General features: G+C 41.6%; 3 long non-coding RNA genes across 4 annotated transcripts; all 3 read right to left on the bottom strand.

Annotated features, from left to right (window-relative positions):
- Positions 1 to 1,108: 1,108 nt before the first annotated feature.
- LOC112951198 lies at positions 1,109 to 3,964 on the bottom strand. Its single transcript, XR_003250150.1, has 2 exons — positions 3,907 to 3,964; positions 1,109 to 1,172 (listed from the first exon to the last, which is right to left on the bottom strand). It is a non-coding gene; the product is annotated as an uncharacterized LOC112951198 (long non-coding RNA).
- Positions 3,965 to 11,414: 7,450 nt separating this feature from the next.
- On the bottom strand, positions 11,415 to 12,761 carry LOC112951250. The gene is made up of 3 exons (XR_003250168.1): positions 12,653 to 12,761; positions 12,022 to 12,114; positions 11,415 to 11,481 (listed from the first exon to the last, which is right to left on the bottom strand). It is a non-coding gene; the product is annotated as an uncharacterized LOC112951250 (long non-coding RNA).
- A 202-nt stretch (positions 12,762 to 12,963) lies between these two features.
- LOC112951249 lies at positions 12,964 to 23,325 on the bottom strand. 2 transcript variants are annotated; one of them, XR_003250167.1, is made up of 4 exons: positions 23,246 to 23,325; positions 18,226 to 18,418; positions 17,552 to 17,813; positions 12,964 to 13,017 (listed from the first exon to the last, which is right to left on the bottom strand). It is a non-coding gene; the product is annotated as an uncharacterized LOC112951249 (long non-coding RNA). The 2 variants fall into 2 exon arrangements; XR_003250166.1 differs by lacking the exon at positions 23,246 to 23,325 and adding an exon at positions 18,641 to 18,694.
- Positions 23,326 to 23,854: the final 529 nt, after the last annotated feature.

The following is a 23,854-nucleotide window of genomic DNA, read 5'->3' as shown; positions in this document are numbered from 1 at the left end:
ATATCCTATTGCTTGTCTTTTTTCCCCCACTTCCTCTTTCCTAGTCCTTTCATAATTCAGACAGTCAGACAGACTCCTAAATAACCTTTGGTTGGAGCCAATGGGTCTTACAAATGTAATACATATAGCAGTTGACAATTTAAATGGCAAACCACCAAAATCTTATGCTTTTTAAAAATGTAAATCTATCTGTATCTCATTTTTGACTATTCTTGACTACAGTAGAAACTCTTCAGGAAAACCATTCCTTTATGCATGAGATTCAGCTCTTTGTTTCAAAAAGTGCTTGGAACCATGTGGTTTTCTCTGTTGAGTTTTTGGCCTAAACCTCCTCACCAGTAACATGTCAGATGATGCCAGAGGTGGGACATCGTGCTGACCACACCGTCAGGATAAACACAACAGGATGGTTCATTGTATAGGAATTCTAGGGTATACYGGATTTATCTTAATAAAGAGAAATATCTAAGATCTATTAAAAAAAATTMTTTAAAAGGACAGATGCATATTAGAGCAAGTTTTTAAGAGGTTTTACCCTCTTAATGGAGGAAAGATCTAGGAAACTCCTCTTTGAAGCCAATTGATCTAACAAGAATCAATCATTCTACTTGATTCCTTTCCTAGTTATGTTTATTTTTCAAACAAATATTAGAATTAGACATAATTTCTGCCTTATATTTCTTCTTCCTGCTGTGGTTGTCTTGGGAAGAGAATGAGAGCAAGACAAAACTATCAATAACAACAAAAAAAAAGATRGAATATTTCTTTACGACTGGGATAGAGGTTCTTTACTCTAAGGGTGCATTTTTCAGTGGCTCAGTGAATGCCATCATCCTTATTTTCCATTTTTTCTCCACGTTAACATTTGCAGTCCTCAGTCCCTTTGTAGCTCACCTTTGGGTTAAGCTGCTGCCATTTTCTGCTTGCTGTGTTACCACAGCTAGGCCTGGGGCAAGGTGCTGTACAAGAAAAATAAATTAGCTTCCTGCAATGACCACCCAGGTAAAAGGATCTTTAAAAACATTWCTGAAGAACTATGTTGCATATAACAGACACAAACCCAGACTTACTTAAATATTATTGTGCTCTGTGATGAATACATGAAGAAAAGGGACGTCTTCCACGTGAAAAATRGCTCTTGTGCACGGTTCAGATTCAGACACTTCAGATTCCTACTGAAAAAAAGGAAAGGATCAGACACCCTGCAGTACTGTAAGAGTTGTCAAGCAATTTCCCATCCCCAGGGAGCAGCAGCAGAGAACCCATTAGACCTGTTCTGAAAAGGCTGACTGCGTTGTCAGCTGAATCATCTCACCAGAATTATAATATTTTAAGAACTAAGCTACCCATTTTTTTTCTGCATTAAAAAGATATGCCTAATACCTAGCATATTACTTGTTCACAATATGCTATTTCATTAAAAGGGACCTGTTGAAATATGTTTTCTGTTGCATTGTGATAGRAAGATTAGAGAGACCTCAGTCTACGCCATTTCATCATCCTTATCAGCCAAGGCACAGACATTTTTGGGTGACTGCTGTATTTTTTGGATACTGATCAGTACACAGCCCAGCTGTTGACTGCGATCAGACCTTTTATGAGCAAAACAGTATTTTATTCCCACCACAGAGATCCCTAGCTGATATCTTACTGCATGGTCTGCACTCGGCCTCGCAGCAATTTGCTTGCCTGCTGGTAGTTTATGTACACCCTGGGGTTTGACTGAGAGATCAGGAGATAAAGCGAGACTTGAATAAACCTTAAAGTTAAGATATAGGCCTGCTTTCTTTTTCTTATTCTTTTTCCTTTATTTCTCGCTCCCCACTTGATCAAACCCACATCAGCAGCTTCAAGTTTCAATATGATGACATGTGTTAGGCCGGTATTATCCTRCAATATATCTCTGTTAGTACAACCTCCAGAGAAAGACACAAAATCATTAAAATTGCACCAAGACTCTTCCTCTATCTCTGTCACTCATTTCCCTATTTTCAACTTAAGTACCTCAATTACTGAAGGACAATATATTAATCAGATACCTTACAAGTCAGAAGCCTACGTAGCTTGATCACTTTGGGGTAAAATTTGCCTAAAAAAGCAATCTAAAAATTAGTCTCTATGGATTTGTGCTGAATTTATTTAATATGAAATGTAATATAAAAAGCCCTCTATGCAGTTAATTAGCCTCCAGGTTATTGCGGGTCCCAAGGCATTGCATTTGAGTTGTCATTGCTGCTTGCAGAGATCAGCAGTATTTAATTCTTGTGTTGCACAAAGTTGATGGTGTGTGCTTATCTGGCTTCGTTCACTGTTTCTAGGCTCTAATTTCATTTCTAACTTTTTTAGCTATCAAAGATCATGTAGATCAGTAGGAACTTTGCTGAAATCAGATGTGTTCAATGGGATAGTACCGGTTTAAATTAAAACAGACCCAAACCTGAAGGTTTTTCCAGAACTATGCTATCATAGCTGGGGGCAAGAATTTGTTTCTGCTACCTCATGAACCTAAACCAAAGCAGGCTCATTCCAACTCCTTTGGGACAAAGCAGATCTAAGCTATTAATTGTTCTTGTTTTCTAAGGAGAAACCATCAGGTTTCCTTCACTCAATAACCCTGTTTTCTCAGAAAACACTTACAGATGTTGCAACACCCAGTGAGCAGTGGCAGGAACTCTTTAGTGGTTAGAGAAGTGGCAGAAGGTTAAACCATCTGACTTTGATGCTATGTTGATTGTTTACCCTCGGCGTACAGTAAACATCCCAAAACACATGAAGAGATGTGGGGGTATTCATTACTGGACAAACACAGCTGACAAATTATAGGAACCCTCTTAAGCTGAGACCAAAGTGCTTCATTTATAATGGAGATTACGGTAAGAACCAAATGAAGTTGTCTGAGGGAAAATGATGTCTCCCGAGTCTTTATTCTGGTTTGGCCACAAGTTAATAACACGACCAGCACTTAACAACAAAATGCAGGGCTGTATTATCTTTTAGCAAATGCCAGTCATGTGCAATCCAAACAGGTCAATTACTAGCAAATCTCTGAAGATCTCGTGAGGCCTCAAAAGGTTTAGAGATGCCAAGAAAATGTCTAGATGCACAGAGACACAGGAACAGAAATAGGGCACAAACCAATTTGCAGAAATGGAACTTAACCCTTAGAGGGAACAAACCAGCCTGCTACATATTCATTTCCATTTCATTAAATATTTATGGAGAGACATGTGTGTAATGTGATTCTAAATTATGGCAAACACACACAGAATCCATGCTCTTTCACTCATGTAATTCCCTTCCTCAAGCCTTTTGTATCTCGCAGGATTAACAAACTGTTTTTTCCTGCCACTAACTTATTCTAGATATTTGAAAAATAATATGTTCTTTTGAATGATTCTAAACTAGTGCATACACACACAAATTAGAATCTAGAGGCCCATGATAGCCTATTTTTCACTTCAATATGCATCTTAGCCCTATTAATATTAATGAAACCTGCACACAAGCATGTGGGGATAATTGACCCCATTAAATTCCATTTACTCATGAGCTACTTTATAAGGTGTGCCCCTTAGTTATTGCAGTTTTTTCAAGGATGAGTGTTGGAACAGGATTCATGCCCATAGACACCTACTTCAAAAGTAATTTTGTGAAAATAAGAGAAAAATAAGTACCCATAAGGAAGGATTTATTCATCCAAACTTCCATCATTTAAAGGAAATAAAGGAAATAACCTGTGCTTCCATTTTGGTTTTTGGCTCATTCGAATCTCTGAGCTGCAGCATACTGACCAGAAAAGCGGCTCGGAAAGCTCTGCTAGAACAGTTCTGCTGCCTGCATCTGCTCCTGTCCCTTCYGACAAACTGTGGGAAGGCAGAAGTGCAAGACAGATGCTTATCTACGTACAGATGTTTATCTGGTGCTGGATTCCCCTCCTGTATTTCCTCCCATCCAMTGTACTTGTAGCGATTCCGTTTGGGGCTGCAACTTTTGAAGGCAGTGAAGTGACCTGTGAATCAAATTGCCATTAACTTTTGTAGGATCAGGATACGAAAATAACTCAGGGAATGAATAATTTCAGGTCAGAGAGATTCTCATAGGGCATCTCTCCTGGATGTGCTTTCCATCCACAGGTCTTCTGCTCCCTTCACTGACTTTTCTTTCCTGTTTTTTTTTTTTTTCCTATTTTCCATCTGCAAAAAGGGAGCAAAACAAGAAAGTCAAGCTGTTGTCTATCTAGTGGCTCAGCTCTACTCATACAAAGACTAAAGACTTAGTTCACAGGAGAGGATACACCTTATCTCTCCTTATTAGTGCTAGGTGCTGTTCAACATTTGGACAAGTATATGTAAATCATTTTCGTATGTTACATGAAGTGATATATTTCTGGAAATTTCTGATTGCTTTCAGCTCATCTTTTTTTTAAAAGATTCATCCTGTGACCCACAACTGGTGAATAACCAAGGCCTTGCAGGACTACACGGAACCATAACACAACCCTTGCCCAGACACACAAGGAATATTAGTGTTAGAAATAACATCAGTATTGCTGCAGCCAGTGCTTTATAATTATTCATAATAATTTTCCTGGCAGTAGTTTTATTTATGTTCTTAGTAAAAATCTCAATCAAATCTCTTAAGTAAACCTCACAGTGAGATCAAATCTTTCCTGAAGGAGCACTCAGACCAAACAACCTGTCACATTCCCCATTTTCTGTAACCCAAACATTTTGGGTTACAAAATCGTCTTGTGAAGGGCTGCAGGGTGCCCCAGAAAGAGTCCAGAGCCCAGGTCATCGTGTCCAGACCGGAACCAGGTCTACACAAGAAACAACATCTCAGGCAAAGCTGCACCTGACCCAAAACGATGAATCTCCAGATGTGAGTTCTGGCACCATCAAAGCAAGACGGAGAGCCCGACCAAAAGGGGTTTGGCAGCGCACAGGGGAAGCACACAGAGGAAATTCACTCTTGGCACCAAGCACAGCCGAGCAAGAGCAGGACACGCTGCTCATTAACAAGCCCAGACCCCCCAGATCAAACACCAGTGGATKAACGATGGTAGGAACAGTCTGTTATGTCTTTTTAAGACCCATGTGAAATTTACCATTAAGCTCTACTCTTTATTAGCCTGGGGAGGCTGCTCTAACAGCAGATTTTCATAGTTTAATGGACGCAAGTGTGTTTTGGCTTGTAGTTTCCAGAAGTCAGAGGTATGGAGAGCTCTGCTTGATCCAGCAAGGGAAGCCATGCCAATACTCAAAATATTAGTTATAACTGCAACAGATTCTTTAGACACTAACACAGCTAGCTCCCTCAGCAAGCTAAACCATAAGGTTGCCTCCCAGAAGGGCGACATTAAAGCGGAAAGCTGGGGTTTGTCTGAAAAGTAACACCATCCTGCTGGTCCTTCACAGAGCTCCACGAGCAACATGACTCTCCAAAAGCCAGGTGGACCCTCTCTGAAGGACATGTTCTTCCCCATGTAAACCATCTATTCTTTTCACAGGTGCAGAAGTCAAGTTTATCAGCTCATAGCTCTCAGGATCCCCTCTGGCGCCTTTTTTTTTTTTTTTTCAAATATTCATTGCCTTCTTCTGTAACTGCTCCCTTTACACCTCTGATGTGTGGGCACCATCCGCTCACCAGTGGTTGTCCATATTCCAAAGCAATTAAAAGCAACAGTAGAATTAGCTTTGCATGCTTAGGAAATCACACTGCTGGCCAATTTGTTGTGGCTTTACAGTGAACCTTTCCAAGTTCTCTCTCTTCTCCTCCTTCTCCATTGGAAATGACACAATTTTTGAAAGCTGGCTTTTTAGTTTGCATGGCCTTGTTCTCTGCTGTTTTAGCATGAAAATCCATTTTGATATATGCAAAGGTTGTTTAGTGATATCCAACCTTTACGCTGAACCTCTATTACATTGTGTCTTTAAAGAGAATCCATATAGATTGTGATAGCTGCTCCTTTTAATCTAGTTCAAGTTACCAAGCTAAGGTTACCTGCTGTAGAACTGTTTGACTTTCTGTATGTGTCATCACATAATTCTTTATTTTGTAGACAGAAAGTCAGCAGCTTAATTCTGCTGAACGTATCTGACCAGTAAGTGGCAAGTGCGAGAGGAAGAACAGTCCCTAGTCTGAGAAACTATGGGCATGAACACTATGGGCAGTTGAGTTTTCAACTTTTCAAGTCTCGGGAGAAACAGAGGAACTTGCCCTTTTGCAGAAGTGTCACACACAGAGAGAGGTGTCAAGAACTCTGCGAGCTCATGTGACAATGGACCTGCTGGCAGAGGAACACGGGATGGCATTGATGGCATTATCCAATTGCTCCAGTGCTTATAGCAAAATGACTCGATAATCTAAGCACTCACACTCACCCATGCAACTCCAGAGGTTGAGAGACCATTACAGCTTCCAATCATGAAAGACATGGCTTTATTCAGATGATAAAGTAGCCATAAATAAAGAGCTTGCAGGAACAGCCTGACAAATAAACTTTTTATATGTTTGGTATGTATGGTGAAGTAGTCTGTGGTGACAGCACATTGCTCAGAAGAGCAGATCATATTCTGCTTCCTATTATACCAGTGTCAACGCAGAGATTTTCCTTTGTCCATATTTCAACCAGATCAACTAAGACAAAGATCTTTACACAGAACTTCATACCCTTTTTCCCCCCCACTGTATAGTATTATTTTAAAAAAGCACTATAGGATCAAATTACCTTCAATTTTGTTTCTGATAATAAATACACTGCAAATAGTTTAGTCTCATCCATTAATCRTGATCAAAAATCATAAAAGAACAGGCTGGGATAGATTTCAGCAAGGTGCAAAGCTCTTCTCCTACTCTGCTATGAAATGTAGGTGTGTGACACCTACACACAGCCAGGCCCGTCCCGGTGGTGCTCACGGGAGCCAGGCACACCAGGGTGGGCAGCACCTCGTTGTCCTCGCTGGCTTTCCTGGAGGGAAAGCATTGCCAGAGCATGGGAACAGGAATGCCGGCAGAGACAAGGCACAGACAAAAGTAGGGCAACGTCCGCACACGGAGCCTGAGCTGCTTAAGCGCTCTAACGGAGAAAGGGATTTGAACAGCTAACGTCTGGTAGGTCAAAGCGAGGTGAAAACCTCACCCCTGTCCTGGAGCATTCGGCTTCTATCCCCTTTTCCAGTAACAGAGCAACATTGCAATGAACTCTACCAAAAGGTAGAGTTTAGCGATACTAAATTTTAGTGCAATTTAGTGATAGCTAAATTCAGCTATTTAGTTAGAGCCAAATCACAGTAGTTTTGGGGAGGCTTGTGCTGCTTGGCGGCTGAACTTGTGCCCGCTGCCGCAGGGAGAAGTGCCCTGCTCCTGGACAGATGGCTCCTGCAGAAGGCAGAAAATAATACCTTATTAAAATTAGGATATTTATCATGCTTTTAATCCTTACCATTTCAACGGATTCAATTTAATTTCACATGGAAAGGTGTGCGAGCAGCAGTGTTAGTTCCTTGGATAAACACGGCACTAGGTGCTATGTGTGACTGACTATATCAGCCACAAGCCTTGCAAGGATGATGCCCTCACAGACCACACATAAAGCTTTTGGCAATGAAAGGGGTACTTAACCTGCTTTGGGGATCTTTCCTTGCTAAATAGCTGCCCAAGGGGTAAGATACTCAACATGGTTATTTAAAATAAGAAATCAGAACACTGTCCTATGCACTGAACGTTAATGACAAATCATGGGCAGCAGGGATTGGGCTGCGTGACATTTCCAATGTCAGACAAGAGGTCTAGCAGTGCTGGGGAAGGATTTCCAATAACACTTGAGCTGTATCACGCTTGGTGCCTTCTCAGGCTGCCCCTTGCAGCAAAGCTGCCAAACCCACCTCGAGGCAGCTCTGCTGAYTTAAGGAAGAGGTGCCCCACGTCTCCAGAGAGGCACTCAGCCCAAGCACGGGCATTTGGAGAAGCCTGGGCAGGAGCTCAAACTGTGATTCTCATCCTCAGCCCAAGCATTGTTGTTCCTAGGTATTTTCTTTCTACAGTGTGAAGAAACCCCACTGATGACCAGCCAAAGAGAATCATGGTACAATTCCTAGGGCTGGCAGCTCTTCACAAATCCCCTCAATCTCAGCTCCACCTCAAATCCTGTACACATCAATTTTGACAATCTAGATTCACTGCAGAACTACAGTGACAGTTACAAAACCCACCAAAATGCACAGAAAGTAGTGCAAATAAGATCCACATTAGAAAATGGAATTTTGTCTTAATTACAGACTTTAAATTCGAACCTACAAATATTCAAAGCTTGGAAACAGGCCTCTTAAATGGGGCTAGGGACAGTGTTGTTAGGTGGTGCCTGCCAGGTGCCCTCACCTGCGCTGAGAAGAGCAATCCTGTCCCCAACGCACGGGACAGCACAGCCGGTCATTTCTGGTTGCAGAATCCAGCCTGGTGGGAGCACGATGGGTTTATTATCCCACTCCAGTGTGGACGGGCTACTTAACAGCTATTCCCAAGCAACACCAAGGGAGGAATCTGTTACACTTTATATTCCCTTCTCTGCCCCATTCCCTTTCCCAAGTTCTTCCCCTGCAACTGTGTCAGCTGTGTCTCCTCCCAAATAAACAACCTGCCCTTAATTACTTTTCCCCCATAAGCCCCAGGTTTGCTACACTCCAATCTGATACCCTTTCCTAGGTGATCTTGGTAGCCTGGGATCTTCACTGCTGTCCCATTTCCCCCACATCCCTGATGCTCGTCCCCAGCTTCCAGTGGATTTTGATTGTTCCCAGCATAATTGCCCATTGACCACCAATGAAATTCCTCACAGCACCACCTGTAACTCCTGTCAGCTTCTCACAGTTACCTGCCATGTCCAGCCATTTCCCATTCCATGGGCAGCAGTTTTTCAGGTCCTGCTGGTCAGYTGTGTCTTCAGCACCTGCCTGCAGCCCTCCCATTTGCCATGGCAGCCTGGGCCTGCTGGTGTGAGAATCCAGTGTATTACCCTATGAAAAACTAACAGAAATTATGGCAAATAACATGTAAAAGCAATAAAGGCCACRGATTGAATGGTCCCCTTTTGTTAACACTGAATAGCTTCTGATCACTTATGAAATGACTTTAGTGGAAATATAGGACGTACCATACACAAAAGTAAAGCCTTCAGTTCAACACGACCTTGAAAGGGACATAAAGACATTCATGACCATTCTAAAGACCTGGAGGTCCATGTGTGAAGCTGTTTTAGTGGATGGTGAGTCCAGAAATGACGAAACAGAACTTGGAGTTATAGTTTAGGAGAAACGTCTTTGAATGAAGAGGAGGAACAGGACAATAAATAAACTCACAGTGGCTGTAGGAGCTGTAGATGTGATTATATTAGATTTAGATAGGTCCTCAGAGGACAATAAAAGCATCTCAGTGCAAAAACATCAGATACAATAACAAAGTGCCTCAGCTTACAAGTGGACAGGTCTTTTTATGTGCAATTTTGGAAGACCAGATTATGCATATGTGATTTGTTGCATTTTCGTTGTAGAAGGCTTTATCCCATTTTTATGATTTTAGGATTAATAAGCGTTATCCAAGTCAAGCATAAAACAACCAGCACCTCGTTCAGCACATTCATGAGAATTTCCAGCGCACGTATCACGTTCTGCTGGGAGCAGAGCTGGTTCTAACAATGATTAGAAATCAATATGGCAGAAAACTCTCAATGTTAAACATCTAAGTTATGTATCACAGATTGCCTCATATTCTCTGACTTTTGAGATTTAAATCTTTTCAAACTTTTCCTGAAGCCTTTGGCACATTTTCTATAAAATGTGTACAAGACAGACAGAAGATTCACAGAGTTCTCTAACCTTCTGTTCTCATTTAAACACTGATGCTTAAGGTTTAAATTTACAGGGAACAAGTCTTTCTACATCAAAATGAAGGTGTTGCATGTTTATTTACAGACTCAGCTCCAGTAGTAATGTATATTTGTCATGGAAACTGATTTGAATTTAATTCTAAGCCCTGCAAAACTCACAGGAAAATGTGAGTTTCATTTTACTTGGCTCTGCTTTTAATTATAATTTGACAAAAGAAATAACCGCATTACCTATTTGATTTGCCAGAACTTTATCCCAGCACCACCTGTTGAGCCCTCGGTCCTCAAATCCTGACATATAGCAGAGAACAAAATTATGCAGTTGGCATACGGACCAGTAAGGATGCCAACAAAAGCATAATATAGCCTTTGTACTCAAAATACAACAAAATATATATTAAGCTACCAACTGCAAAGGTTTAAGAAAGCCATATTTAATTATACATGAACATATCTTTCCCACAAGAGCAGAAAAATGTATGGAGGTTAGAAAGGACCTTTTCTGTATGGTTTGCTCTGGTAAATATTGCAAGCTTAAAATAAATAAAGTTTCACAATACCATAGGAGATTTACATTGGAGATGGCAAGAAGATAGCCAACTGGTTTAAACAAACAGATGGGTTCAATACTATCAGCTTCTCTGTTCAAACAAAACGGCCCATGTTCATGTGTGACCGGGGTAGGGGATGYGACCCAGTGCAGCACTGGTCTTCCAGGCAGCTAGAAGGGACCCTTAGGAACTCTCAGGGATCAACTGTATCCTGAAGACGTGTCTGTGGAAGCAGCCTTTTGTAGAAAGTCTCCACCTTCTGCCAGGAAAGCAATTACAACTGGTTCCTAGCACCAGAGCTCTTCTGGTCTGAGATCTGCAGGAAAGAGCTACRGAAATCTAAGGGAGATGGGGTGAGTTGCTAAGCACAAATAGAAACCTCCTCTGCCCGYTTCTGCAGTGGTTACATCCGAATAGGGGACATGAATTTATGGGAGATGGCTGGAGAACCACTGCAATGGTTCGGAAATGAAGGAAGGCTACAGGCCTCCACAGATAAACCCATGAGATTTGGATTGCTTCACAGGACTTACTTGTTTGAACCAGGAGTTTGCAAAAACTTTGTGGTGTCCACAGGGATCAGTGCTCCCCAGTTCCCTCAAAGTCACAGGAGGCTGGTGGTGACACTACGGATCGTTGACGTGCAATTGCTCCTTTCTCTGTAGGCTCWGACAGGCTTAGAGGATGAAATACCTCCTCATGCCTTCTAGCTATCATCAGATATAAAGCTCTGAAAAAAAATGATTTTRAAACAGTTTATACAGAAATAAGAAATTTTGATGAGTGAAAAAGCGTCCGACAGAAAGCAGAACGTTTCTAATTGCATATGGAAAACTGGAGAAAAGTAAGTATGAACTGGTTTCTTATCAATACATCGCAATAATCAACATTAAGCAGAGGCTGCAAAAGCCCCATCTTGGAGGACTTGAAGACTTGACTGTACATGGCCATGCTGTACCTGAGCTAGCTGGACCTGCTTGAGCAGCAGGTTGGACTAGATGACCTCCAGTGGTCCCTTCCAGTCTAAATTATCCCATGGCTCCAAAACTGGCATAAAAAAAAAAAAAATCAAATATCATCTTCTACTGTTGTTATTAAATTATACTTAAATGAAAATTCTTCTATTATTTCAAGGTTGAATTTATTTATTTATATTTTTTAATAAATTATGGAGAATTTTTGTAATTAGATATTCTAGTATATTGAGTACAATATACAATTTATTTCCTTTTTCTTAAAGAATGGATTAAACATTCAGAAGTAAACACACCAATCTAACTGCCCCAGTAAGCATTCTGGTTACCAGTTGTGTAATTCCAGATGGGCAGTGAGGGATTGCTCGGCTAAAACTCTAAAATGCTGCCTTGAAACTTATCCCAATGTGCTTAATTTTTCTAAAGCTAAAAACGTAAAATAACAGTTGTTAATGAGAAAAACTTCTCTGCAAAGTTGTAATAGCTATTCTAACACACATAAGAAAGAGACCAAATTTAGAAAGGCCAAATCTGGGTGATCTCTCCTTGTCAATTCCGAATATCCTTTATGGTAACCAAATGCCCTTGGGMTAAGACTAAAGAGAGTACATACCCAGCAGATAGTTTGGCACCAGCTACTCCCAGATTTCTCAGATGTCAACGAATTTTCTCAGGTGGCCAAGAAAATGTTCCAGTACTTTAATTCCTTTCAAAAAAGAAAGAAAGAAAAAAAAATGCTTCTGTGTCATCTGTACTTTTGATGAGGATTTCAGAAATAGAATCTGGATAGTTTTCCAAAAGGTATTAAATACATCTTCTATAATACAATTGTCATTATCCCATTTAATCCCTCATCTATTATAACTATGAATAAATAAGAAGACTACACTGTTTACTGTTTCCATGCCCAGATTTTTCACTGCCTTTTGAAGGATTTTCACAAGGATACTTTCTCCTGTAGATTATCCTGGAACATTTTCTTGGCTATCAGACATACAAGGAAGCTCGAGATGGGTAGATCACCAGTCTGGTAGCTCTACAGGTGGCTTTCTCATCCTTGATGGTGCTCTAGGGAATGTCATAAATGCATTATGAAAGTTTGAGACTAGCATTTTGGTTATATATTGAACTCTTCTGTGAAAATTTACAGGTGGATTACAGCAAATCCTACAAAAGACAGCACATCTGCAGGCAGCCTTGCAAGTCTGCCGCTSAATAACCCCAGCGCCTCAGACATTGCTCACCAATGTTGTCTCTCAAAGGTTTATTCTTACTAGTCCATCATGTCAGCACAGGAGATGGGATTCACTGTTGAATTTAATTCCATCCACAGCTGGAACATTTTGGAAGGATATAATAACTCTGAAATTAAGTATCAGTGATTCTTACATTAGTTTAGTACTTTGTACCTGCAGCACTGTTGCCAATGACCTCCCCAGTTCACATCAGGTTTCTTTCATGGTTTGAGTGTTCCACAGCACACACATACACATCCTTTAGCATGAAACAGGGGCCCTGGGAATCCTTTTACCTTAAGTTTGAATTTCCCCGTCGCAGAAGATGGTGGAGGTCGGCTGCCTTAAAACGACTGATCCATAATCCACGCTTCCTAAAGGGATAAACTGAATCCAAAGAAAGAACCTAATAAATTCCCAGAGAGATCTCAGTGTCATATAAATAGACTTGACAATGCTCCAAAATATTTAGCCTCTGTTTTAACAAAGAGAAACTGAACCTAGTTTTGGTGCAGTTCCTCATCAGGAGATACTTCTCAACACGATATTGAACAGCATGGACTGTCCCCAACTGTTGGCAACTTGTTAACTTTGCCAGACAGGGAGATGCCACAKCTGAATATACCAAATAATACAAACAGGAGCGGAGACCAAAGCGCATCTTCGTACTTCCTCACCTACCTCTGTGTATCTCCTCTTTTCCATCATTGTTCATGAAGCTACTGCTGTAGAATTGAGCTCAGTGTTATGCAGGGCGCAGACAAGAATTTTTATGCAAAAACGCTAACATTTGAAATGTGATTCTAAAGAAACAGCCCTAGAAGCTTAATTTATTAAATGTATAAAACTTGGTATTTTTTTTTTTTAAATCAATTAAAAATATATAATCAAAAATAATATTCACTATTTTATTCTTTGGAATATTTGTCACAAACTTTTCCTATTCCATGTCCTGCCCATCACAACCACGTCATTTCTGCCCTTCTGAGCCTTTCACAGCTGTGGAAGCTAGTTCAGATTTACCCAATACTGCTTCCCAACACACAGTGATTTCCTGTCCTCAGTGACTGAGCTGCTGCATTTAGAAGCACAGGGATTTAATTTCGTTGTCCCCCTTAGCTAGCACGATGATCCCTCAGTTTGCTTAGGTACCAAAGGCTGCCAGTGAGGAGCACGCTTTGGTCGGGGCACTAACACAGGTGACAATTTGTTTTTTAGCAGCACCTCATACCCAAGAGCTTACACTGAYGCTTTTAGCTTTCAATGACAATGTTATTGACAGGAATTACACAGTAATGGTGAGGTCCCCGTTTCCCCTTAGAAGTTTCATCACAATGCAGGAGAAGGGAAGATAGCCTGTTTTAAAAACTTGACATGTTATTTTGAAAAATATTTCTTGCATGTCTATAAACTAATAAAAATTCTTCTTTTTTTCTTTTTTTTCCCCCCCCCAATGTCATCAGAAATAACATAAAAGAACATTTTGCTTGAAGGAAAGTTTGTAGACAGCAAACTAAGATATTTGTTTGGTTTCCTCTGGCACTCCTGGTATTTAAATCTAGAGCTCCGGGGCTGTCAATACTCCCAGGATCACTAACAGGAGCGACGAGCGGCGATCGATAGTTCCTGCCACCGCAGGGCATCAGGCATGGTTGCTGAAGKGGAAGGCTCAGTGCCTTTGAACTCTCTGTTACCTCAACAAATAAATCTCGGCCAGGACAAGCCCATCACTGGTGGAGCCTTAGAGGAATGCCTGAGCCTTTCTGCAAATTCCTTCCAGAGACTCCTGAGGAAAGATTAACCCATTACACGAGGTCTGCCGAAAGGGGCAGCCTCATGGTGCCCGTGTAGGCAGCATTTGTACACATGTGATGGTTGATAACACAGTCATCACAAAGCACTTCCTCCAGCTCATCCCGAGGTTCAAAGTTGGGCACGTTTGCAGATAAACTTTGGTAAGGAGCAGCAAGCAGACGTCTTAATAGATGCTCTAAACTCCTGCAAGATTATCTTCTGTTTGGGCAATTTCCCCCYCCAGAAGCTCCACCTTGCTTCCAATGCCACCTGGCAGGGCCAGGACACCTGTACAGGCGGCATCAGGAGATGCAGCTTCACAGGATGAGAATTAACCCCCCGCAGCCCCTGGCGCAGCTTCGGGGACCTAGGTCACCTCGGCAAGGAGCTCTGGCCATTCCTGCCCTGCCCGGAGCACCGGGAACCTAACGGTGAGGCCCAACTGGGGACAGCAGGGGCGAGAAGCGGGCGCTGCTGCGGGGAGAGCAGCTGGAGCGGGCACATCTGGGCACATCTGGGCACATGTGGGCACATCTGCTCCTCCCCGCACTGCGCCCAGGAGCCCAGCAGAGGTCACTGCTAAACCTCTTACTGCAGCACCGCACGCACCGGGCACTTGCAACGCCTGCACACGGAGGCAGCAGGAAATCTATCCCTCATTCAGTAAATTTGCCTGAATGTGGAATTATTTCCACATTCAGAGTACGTGTAAGTACATGCAAGCATACAGAACCCACCTCTTAGCTCAAAAATATTTAAATGTTCTAGGAAGTGTATGCAATCCAGGAAAAGCTTTCCTAGGGATTACTGTTATTGCTTTCTGCGTSAAGTGAGTTTCCATCCTTGTAATTTTTACACGCCTGTGGCAGAAGATGGACTGCTTAAGAAGGCATTATACTTTAATAGTTTGCTTTTCCTTCTCTTGCTCTGGTTTATTTCTCCCCCTCACCTGCAAACTTTTATTCAGCTCCAGGCACACTGGAAAGGAAGCAAAACTAACTTTTTTCCTTTTCCTCTTATTTCTCCCCAGATGACCTATTTCTTATTTTCCACATTTCCTTTGGAAAGGAGGAAAAAAAGGGAGAGGGAGGCTTTTCTTTGGGGTTGAAACATCAGAGTTTGATGGGTAGCTGGATTATTCAGCTGGGAAACTGGGAAAAACCTGAACTGCAGAGCTGAAAGTAAACCTGGTTGATTACCTAGTGCTGCTTCATCTATGGATTTATTTTTTGTTGGGTCTTCTTCAGTGCTTCTCTGACCTGTGCCATAAAGGTCTACATGCAGGAAAGCCAACAGAAATCTCTGGGTACATTTCTGTTATTTCTCCCTTCTTTGATTCCTTAATACAAAACAAACTGGGTCAACCAAGTCATTCACTTGGGTTTACCTTTCTTTGCTTAAAATCTTAATGAAATAAGTCAGTTTATGGCTTTCCTCCTCTGGATGGCAGTAACTCCTGCTTAAACGTTCATGACCCATGGCTGCCGTATCCCACAGCGAGGGGTTTCCTTTCCTTTGTCAGGGTGCTATCCAACAGCAACATTTAACTTCATTGGCTATATGTTTTTCTTAATCTCAATTTGAAAGCTAAGTAAACTTTCAAATAAGGAATCTGCTTATAATCTGATTTCGTGAGGTCAATATATAAAACCAAATAGGGATCAGAAGAAAGGATTTGATGCCTATACTTCTCTGTATTCATACTTAATTCTATAGTTCATACAATCTAACAAATTTGGCTTCAGAACTTGAATTTCTTGACATTAGACAATGAAGCAATACAAAAGATACAGAAACATCCTGGCCTAAGAGGGTAGAATATCATCCGTCACTTGAAAATGTCCTTATTGTATCTGACTGCTCACTATAATCTGAAACTTAAAATGAAAAATGTATTTGGTAATTTCCAAACTGCCTCTTTGCAACCCTGTAAGTTTATACAAGTGAGATGAGGGTGAGTGAAGCCTTCCTCCCCAGACATCTGTCCCAAAGCCACTATTTCAGTCACAAAGCTGCAGCTGCACGTGGGACTCCAGGCTCCTTCCAAACCACCACGAGCTCCGTGGCCTTGCTTTACGGATGGAGAAAATGCTCAAGTTCAGCGCACSCATTCCCAGCGACGAGTGCCCACATTTACACCAGTGCAGTTGGCTTTCACACGCCCTTTAGAACCAGAACAGCCCACCAGTGGGACGTGCAGAGCGCTGCAAGCGCGCGGGCCCCGGGCAGGCCACCTCCGCACTGCCAGGAGGCTGTCACGGAGCCGCCTTGGTGCTTGGGAGCATTCCGGGTAGGCTGCCTGGGAAAGGGCTGTGGTTGCTTGATCTCTCTTTCCCTTAGCTCCACACAATGGACCCATTTCCCAAATGGTGACAGACACACATGGTGAGGTAAAAGACCAGACAGAAAACATATAGCAACGCATATGCCTTAAAAACCACGTTCTCCACTGAGCTGAGACACTAAGAAGAGGCTGATGGAAATCCAGGATGCTTTCCTGCCAGTGCACACTGTCATCCCCACAGCCAAGGTCAGGAGAAGAGCAGGCGTGTGGACCACTTCAGGCTGAGGTTCAAAGCAGAAAGGCTTCAAATTTACAGGACATAAAAATGAACTTGTTTGCCTATCCTTGTACCCAGCTAGTCAGAAGCTTAGGTTACAACTAGAGCTGTTTGAAAGGAGATTTCAAATAGATTTAAAAGTTCTGTTCATTCCCAGGTCCTGAATTAGAGTGAGGCTTCCTGGAAGATCGCTTTCTTTCTGAATCRGGAATTATTCATAAAATTATAATCAGAGGATTTAGTCATGTTGGATTATAATTTGAAAAAATGGATATGCATTTTGTATTTGTAACTCTAATGTCAAAAGTTACAGAATTCCCAATAGTTTGTCAAGAAAAAAATTTACTCATCTAAAACAATAATACCAGTAATAATAAAAAGTCTGTTTGGGACAGACTGGAGATATTTTGTACTCCCAAGAGCCCAAATATACCTGCAAGACAATCTGCTCTGCGCAAATATTCCAAGAGGTTTCTGAAAAGCCTCCTTCTACTTCCCCAAACTATTTACCTAGAGCAGAGTCCCAGGACACTACAAGACAGAGTTTTCTCACCTTCTCATGCAAATCCAGTGGTAGGAATAGAGCAGAGCCTTAGAGCACAGCTCTCCTGGAAGGAGGGCATTATTTCACTTAGGRCTTTGGATAACAGGGCGATCCCTTCCAGAACTTCTTGCTAAGCACGGCCGTGTGATAAATGAGGTTCTCTGCAATGTTCTGAAGTAACAATACTGCTCCTTTCAGGTTTGGTTCACCTAAGCAAGGTCTTGTCGYCTTGTCTTCATTTGTAGCATCAACTGAGTCCACCTTGAGGAAACTAAAAAGAAAGAAATGAAAAAAAGGTGGCATTCTATGTGGGATATGCATTTGTTTTTAAGTATATTACATAAACAAACCTCTGCTTTCTGGGTTGCTGGAGTTTCCTGAGGCAGGCTTGTCATGTTGATAATGCATTAAGCATAATACATCAGCCTGCACAGGAAGAGGTTTTGCTGGGTCGGCTATGCCCTTTGTGTAGCACTAAGCGAGAATGACTAAGGCATAAAAGGGCACACAGTGGTGCAGCACTGCTTGTGAGCAACAAATGCACGGCCAGAACAGACACATATTAAGCTAAAGCCTTCTGCAAGTTCTGAAGAAAACAAAAAAACAAAACAAAACAAAGAAGTTAAATATAAAGGCAAAAGCAAAGGCATGTACACAGTACAGACACACATTCAAAAAATCACCTGTGCAACAGAGCTGACTTGGGTAAACACTGATCTAGAAGACAGAATCCTCCTTCCATGTGGTGGCACAAAGAGCTGCCAGCGTCTGGTTAGTTCAGCGTCCACCCAAGGTCACTGAATCTGGAGAATTCACAACAGAACAACCAGAGCAGGATCTTGAATCTCAGACCACAACAGTCCAACTGGTCAGGGACTGTAAGTAGAAAGAAAGAGCAGGGTCAATTTGCAGGAAGCATGTGCTCTGTGACAGATGCCCAAGCTGCATTTAAATTGATTAACAAGCTGGTTTCTTTGTACATCAGAATTTCAGAACAAAACTTTTCTCTGCTGTTAGCCTCCATGCGAGCTCTGCGCATGGCTGCATTATCTACCTGACCTGGTTTCTCTGCTCCTCATCCCGCTCCGTGTCACGCACCTTGCTGATGGCCAAAGGAGTCTTCAAAGTTATATAATTTCTGTGACATAGCTAAGTTAAAGCGCTACTCGTTAGCAAAACTCTATTAATCAAAATCCAAATATTCCACTGTGTCCATGGCCAACTTGCCATGACTGAAGCAGGTGTATCTAATAAAACAAAACACATTAAAGTGAGAATAATTTTGTGATTCAAGAGACACAGAGTAACTGGGAAGGCATTGAGATKATAACAGACTTTTTGATTACCTGTAATTATTCTGTTAGCAGCAGAATGGTTATTCAAAAGATTAAAAAAAAAAAAAAAAAGGCACAAACCCTTGCATGGGCAAACAGTCCCAGATTATTTCCATTTGTAAAACCTTCACTAACAGCTCCCAAAGTCCACTGAACTCATTCCTGAYGATTATTCAAAGCTGATCAGGCTGCAGGCTTCTCTATATGACTTGTTCTAGGCAATAAAGCYGCCCAGAGCCCAGGGGGAAATCAACCCATCCTCTCCTCTTCCAACAGCTTTTCCAGCTTTTCAGAATGACTTCTCCCAGTATCATTCTAGATACATTTTAAAAGCAGCTGAGATCTTCCACCCAGCAATGCCACCTCAGTGACATCCCTTGGTCACCACTCACTCTGTGGGCGCAAAGACCACGRCAGCAATCTAATGTCACTCACTAATTCCCCTCTGAAAGGAACCTGGGAGATAATCTGTGTAAGAAGCATCAAAGTGATGCTAAATCACRGATCAGCAAGCCATTAATCTACCCAGTGCACGCTTCTCGGAGATTTTATCCAAGAATAAAGGTTTCCTTTTGCACAGAGCTGTTGGCAGTGCTGAATAAGGAATGTAATTTCTCAGGAGTTGAAGAAAGACTGCCTTTTGATTGATGGGAACAGTTTGCTGCATAAAGGATTGAAGCAAAAGCTGTAAGATTCACTTAAAAAATTAACATTTTCTCTATCAAAAGCGAACGACTGTCTGTCATTCTGTATCCTTAAATAACACCGAGCAGAACTGATTGTTGGCTAGCGAATAAGAATAAATAMATCTTGGGTGGGATCTCCTGCTGAAGCCTTGGATCAGCCAGGCTGCTTGGGAAGAGACAACTGCAGGTGAACGTTGTCCTCAAGGCTTGTCCTCACTTCACTTCTGATGCAGCTTATTCTCCTGACCTCTAGAAATGACACAGCTCATTGGAGGTGGCATCCGAAAAGCCTTCCAAGGAGGCTGGCTCTGCCTGTGCCAAACGAAGCAGCTCTCTGCACTCCCACTTGCTCATGTCACCGGAACAGACAGAGATGGAAAAACCTCCACAATCCGGCACTACCTTTGCTGGGTATCGGTGTAAACGGAAGCAACTGGGCTACAGGTCTGAATATCTTCAGTGATCTATTAAAAATCCTGTTATGGACTTCAGTTTCGTACATCTGAGAGTCCCTCCATCTTCAAGAGGACCAAAATGTATTTAATAACTTTGGGAGTCATCAGAAATAATTGTTAATAACTAAACACAAGTCTCTGAAAAATGTCCTTTCCAGATGCCTTTTTTCCCCTTTTAATACAACAGGATTTCGTAATTAAGTTTTAACGAGATTTCTTTGGTTTTGTACAGATCCTTCAATAAAAGGAGGAAAGAACTCCTGATCTAGAAAAGAAGAAAAAGGCTAATAAACATGGTTTATTCCATTCAAAAGAGACTGAGCTTGCAATTTCTTGGATGGAAGTGGGACAGGCTTCGAGAGATTCCAGAGATCTGATAACACGTGAGGGACTCTGAGCACTTAAGTTTTTCATCACTGTCACTATTAAAATTTCTGTGCAAGATTATTCTTTGTCTTGCACTAGTATAAATTCTGCTGATTCCACTTTGGATATGCAGTAGCATGATTTAAAGGGAATTATTCCTGACCATGTAAGTGATAAGAGAATATGTCTCATACTGCAAACAAAAGCCAGCACAAAATCTCCTCAGCCTGCAGAAATRGCAACGTACACTGCAATCCCCAGCTGTGCACCTCATCTGAAAGAAATCTGAGGATTTTTCCTGAGGCTATTCTGGGATAACTGTATCTTTGTCCGTTATAAATTTACATATCTTTTTATAAGCAAAGCAAGGGTCCCATTGGCCCCATTAGGAATAATCCTTCAAGAGTTTTTCAAAGATACGCCTTGCTTCACTTCAATGGGGAGTTAGCTAAACGCTCTACAGAAATTTTGTTTTTCCTCATAAGCAACAATAGGTCCCTGTAAATGTAAGGTAAGTCATACACAATCAAATAGGCTGGCATAAAAGCAGTCATGCTCTCACTCCTATAAAAAGTAAATAAATGGTACCAATAAAGACATGCCAACATGTAAGAATAAACCTTTTGTTTTAAAGCATATATAGCTAAGGAACTTTTTATGTGCTTTTAAAAATTCATTAAGACTCCAGCCTTAACTGTTTGGAAAGCTTTCTCAGTGACTTTTCACCAGGAAACYGTTTGGGGTGAATTCTGCATTTTAATGTAAAGAGACCATAGAGCAGGGAAAGAAGCAGGATCTTATTCCTGTGGAGCTGCCACAGCAAGGAGAGAGATGTTTGTCCTGGTCTGTGCTTCCTTCCACGTAAGCAAAACCCCRTGGCTAACCCCATGAAGACTTGCACTTCCATCTTCACCCTTTGCCTCTTTGCCCTGGCTTGGGCTCCCTCCGGGAGGACAGGAGACCTTCTGAAGCCTCCTAAGGTCCTGGGCACTGGCTTCCCAGAGGCTTGCACAGGCTTTGGACTGGGAGAGCAGATGGGATGTCTTTTAACCAAGGCRAGTCCTGCTCCACTTGGGCAGAGTCCTGCTGCCAACGTAGTGCTGGCTCAGTTAGCAGAGCTCGTCTCCTTCCTTCTGGTTGCTCAGCARGGAAGGCCAGAGTGGATTCTGCAGTTATTTGCCCCCTAAATGGGTATTTTTACACCTAAAAAAAAAAAAACCCCACCAAAACTCTCATAAAAACAGAAAGCTGTCATATAAAATTCATCAAAACATGATGTTACAGGGAAACTATCACAGGAATTACCACATAACATGCCAATAGCTCACCTAATGTGATAATCTCTCAGTGCAGTCAGCTACAAATATTTCAAAAACAAGTGGGTAGTAATGAGCGTATGGGCTAAAAATGAGCAATAATATTTGGATCCACACACAAACTTTCCTAGACAGCACTGGAGTTCAGAGTTTTGGTGCAATCTCTGTGAATTGCTAATGACAAAAACAGTACAGTCATGCACAGAGGAAATGTTCTCCCAGCTTACATGATCATGCATTAAAATGTTCCRTACTTTGCAGCCAGGCATATTTTGGAAGGTAACTAAGGACCCTTTTCTTTACAACACAGTGAACCTGCATGCAACCTAACCTGGTTGTTCCAACTCACTGAAATATTTGAATTGCAAATGCAGCTACAGCTGGGCTTGTTCTAGGAGGCAACAAACTGATATTGAAGAAGCCTTGCCCTTTTTGGGGAGACTTTTTCAAACTGGCAGACCCGGAACAACGTACATATGAGGAAGACATAAAACAGGCAAGCAGCATCCCTTGCAAACAAGGACGCAGGACAGAAAGCTGCTTCCGTGCCTGAAACTTAGCTGAACTAAATGCAATTTCAAACACTGCTCTTACATTTAGAGTTTGTTATATTTGCGAAGATTCTTCCAAGGTGCTTATTTGTACCAAGCTGAAATGGACAATAATGAAATTTAATTCCGGGATTGATTTATACTGGTCATTGAATACAAACAACTGTCCGAATTAATAGTAGTCATATTCCTGTACTACTGGACAAAGGCCATATATGACATAATGCACAGATGGAATTGACAAATCATGCAAGGACGATCATTAATAGAGAATGGTGGATGCATTGCCTTTGATAGATGTGCTTCACTACCTTAAGAGTTAAGCAACACTTGTTGCAGAAAATCAAACAAATCCAATGGCTGATTTACCCGATTTTTGGCCATCTGCATCACTCTGGAATATTCACATGAAAATGACATATTTGAAAAGTTTTTTTTTTCTTTTTAACAGTAACATTTAATTCTGATTCACAGTATACTGTGAACAAAAACTTCAACACTTCCAAGAAATTATGAAAGAAACTGATGAGCACAAAAGGTTCTTGCTACATCTGTTGAGGAGCAGCAACAAATTCACAGAACTTGGGGGAACCTGGAGTAAAGGAAGAGACCAGGAGAACTGGAAAAAGGGGCTACTCTCCCAGGACGGGTACGTGTGAGCCTGTGACACACCAGCACCTATTGCAGTAAAGCTCAGAGTGCCTTATAATGACATAGCAATTCATTGGCCATACGGTTCTAGCAGCACCTTTCAGAAAATTCCACCAGGACTTTTCCTTCTGGAAGGCTTCAAGTTCCTTAATCAAAGAACTGATTTATCTTGCTGCTGCTGACAGACAGCATGACGTTACTCAGCCAGCAGCGTATTACTGGTATCTGGTAGCCAACTGACATGAACCAACTCCTGTTTCCAAGATGTTACACCCTGCGACTCCGTTGTGAGATTCCTGATTAAATGATTTATAGTGTGTATAACCATGTCAATACTTGCTTACCTAGATTCCAGGACTTCCTCCATGATTTTAGTGATAGTATTTGTGCCTCCCATATTAATTGTTAAAGTCTTTGTTTACTGGACCCATGAAGATTTCTTGTTGTCTATTTAGTAAAGACAGGTATTAGACATTTTAGTAAACTGTATTATATAACTGCTGTATTTGTAATGGATAAATGGATTTAATTTGCATCAGTTTTATAGGATGACTGTGCATAATGTCCCCTTTAGCCTAAGGGGCTATAAAAAGACTGCAGAGCGCTGGGGGATTCCTTTTTGCCTCAGTATCCATTGCAATGCTAGATCTCATAATGTATTAATTATCAGAATGCATCAATTGGACTTGTGGCCTTTCCTGGACTAATCCAGTCCAGTTGTTTTTGACCTTTCTCAATTGTAAACCTTTAAATGCTTTCCATTAAAATTATGAGCCCTCCTTTCACTCTGTGAACTCAAGCTAAATAGTAATAGCTTCACTTTCTTAGTTACTTTTCAAGGAGTGCGTGGAAATAGTTCCCTGCAGTGGTTGCAGGCCAGAGGTTGAAAACCACTTGCAGTTTTAGGGCCAACTTCACAACTAGTATAACTTGGCATAATTCCAGTGATTTCA

Source organism: Nothoprocta perdicaria, unplaced genomic scaffold (assembly GCF_003342845.1).
Source record: "Nothoprocta perdicaria isolate Ctin4 unplaced genomic scaffold, notPer1 scaffold_34, whole genome shotgun sequence".
Classification (NCBI taxonomy): Eukaryota; Metazoa; Chordata; class Aves; order Tinamiformes; family Tinamidae; genus Nothoprocta; species Nothoprocta perdicaria.
The sequence above is the reverse complement of the archived record's forward strand: the minus strand, read 5'-3'. Positions and strand labels throughout refer to the sequence as shown.